At 36.2% G+C, this 2,545-nt stretch overlaps 1 protein-coding gene across 7 annotated transcripts in view; it reads right to left on the minus strand.

Moving 5' to 3' along the window:
- The window catches only part of LOC102680513 (fasciclin-3), a 310,068-nt gene that overhangs the window by 180,457 nt on the left and 127,066 nt on the right, over window positions 1-2,545 (minus strand). The window lies entirely within an intron of this gene.

Below are 2,545 nucleotides of genomic sequence, written 5' to 3' on the forward strand. Positions count from 1 at the left end.
AGAATTTTGCCAGTTCTTGGAAATGACGTCAAATTCCTAGAATTTCCGAAATTCTTGGAAATGACGTCAAATTCCTGGAATTATCGAAATTTATGAACGTACGAAAATTTTTGTCAGAATTTCGACTTTGTATTAGGAGAACATGAGTTGATAGGAGGTCGCTCGAGAAATTTTTCCAGGACTTTTGGCAGTTCTTGGAAATGACGTCAAATTCCTAGAATTTCCGAAATTCTTGGAAATGACGTCATATTCCTGGAATTATCGAAATTTATGAACGTACGAAAATTTTTGTCAAAATTTCGACTTTGTATTAGGAGAACATGAGTTGATAGGAGGTCGCTCGAGAAATTTTTCCAGGACTTTTGGCAGTTCTTGGAAATGACGTCAAATTCCTAGAATTTCCGAAATTCTTAGAAATGACGTCATATTCCTGGAATTATCGAAATTCTTGCCCGAAAAAAGTTTTGCCCAATTTTTCGACTTTGTATTAGGAGAACATGAGTTGATAGGAGGTCGCTCGAGAATTTTTTCCAGGAATTTTGGCAGTTCTTGGAAATGACGTCAAATTCCTAGAATTTCCGAAATTCTTAGAAATGACGTCATATTCCTGGAATTATCGAAATTCTTGCACGAAAAAAGTTTTGCCCAATTTTTCGACTTTGTATTAGGAGAACATGAGTTGATAGGAGGTCGCTCGAGAAATTTTTCCAGGAATTTTGTCAGTTCTTGGAAATGACGTCAAATTCTTAGAATTTCGGAAATTCTTGGAATTATAATTTACTTACCTTCCATACTTACCTTCCATACTTACTTTCCATACTTAGCTTCCATACTTACCTTATAGATTTGCCTGTTTATTCTTGTAGTATTAAACATTTTTTGACAGTTTACTTAATTCTAATGAGAAATATGTGTGGTAAAATGTTATAAACAAAATCTCGTTTGTTTTTTATAATATGAAAAACTGTTTTAGATAAAAATTGAATGATTTCGAGAGGAGTATATTCTGGTCTCATTAATATTTTTTTATATGGACGCGTATAAAACTTACGACGATCAATTTCATTTTTTTATATAGAATGATATATTTTTTAATACAATAGTAAATGCAATTCTGCATTCTCTATAAAAACGTATTAACCATTTAAGTTGAAAAACGATTAATTCGAAGATATTAAAATATCTCCTAAACTAATGGTTATTTTCTAGAAATGGTTTAATACTTTTTTATAGAGAATAATATACTGCATCTATGCATGTATCAAAAAGTACAGAGTTCTATTTAAAAAATATATATTAGATTCGTATCAAGTCTACGCGTCCGTCTACGAAAACATAAATGATATCAAAATATACTCTATTTGAAACCATTCAACTTTTGTATAAAACATTTTTAAATATTACGAAAAATGAACGAGATATTTTGGATATAATGTTATGGGAGACAGCCAATTGTTTTATGAAATAGACGTACGACGTATCAAAATGCGTAATAACTCGCATAAAGCATTAGAAACACATATTTTTTTCTTCGAGGTCGGTATTTCACGACACAGAACACGAAGTCTAATAAAATATCGTTTCTACCCTACACTTTATCCATGCTTTAATCGATAGAAAGTTTCTAACAAAAAAAAAAAGTTTCCCTATAACTGGAACGTTTTTGAATAAATAAAACGCTTGAACTTAGACGTTTCGCACACAACTCGTAGCGAAACTTCATTCTTTTCCGAGCCTAGTTTCCATGAAGCAACGTTTAATCAACCGAACGAGCGAAAACGTAAACGTAAAAATTTCAATCGAGAAGGGATGAAAGATTCCGACCTGGATTCGTCCAATTGAATCGGGAATCGCTTAATGCAAACGGATTTAGAGATTCCTCCTTTTGTCAAAGACCAAAGGAATCGGATAACGCGCGTGCATTTCTAATAAAACGCGACCAAAGGATAACGTGTGTAACGTAAACAACGCATCGAAGTGGCTTGGAAAAAAAAAAAAAGAAAAAAGGGATATTTCCAAAACCTCTCGAGGGAGAAAAGAGGGGGGGAAAAAAAAAGAAAAAAAACGGAAGAAGGAAGACGCAAAAGAAATACTTTATTGTTGGAAACTGGTCGTAAACCGTAAGGGGGTGAACGAGGGCGAAACGTTGGATCGATTTATCGGCGTCGGTTTACATAAGAAAAGTGCTTTATGCGCTGTTTAACAAAGTCGGTGAAGCTCGTCATGAAAGGATGGACCGTGCGTGGAGGAGAGAAAGAGAGAGAGGGTGGGGGGATATATCCATCCATCTATCCTCTTTTGAAACGCGGTCTACGTCACCCGAGGGATGCAGGCGACGGTTCTTGCACGTGCGGATTCATAAAACATTCATTCGGGTCGTTTCGCGCGGCGTAACGGCCTCGGAGACAACTTTCATCCCCCGTACTCTCGGATGACAATACGAAGAAATTGAATGTACAACGTAGAAAAACTGGTTTTTTCTCCCCCCGCTCCCCTCCCGCTAGCCCGCGACCGCGTGCCGGATCCGGTGACACCGGGGATGGGG

The sequence above is a fragment of the Apis dorsata genome, unplaced genomic scaffold, assembly GCF_000469605.1.
Source record: "Apis dorsata unplaced genomic scaffold, Apis dorsata 1.3 scaffold_149, whole genome shotgun sequence".
Lineage (NCBI taxonomy): Eukaryota > Metazoa > Arthropoda > Insecta > Hymenoptera > Apidae > Apis > Apis dorsata.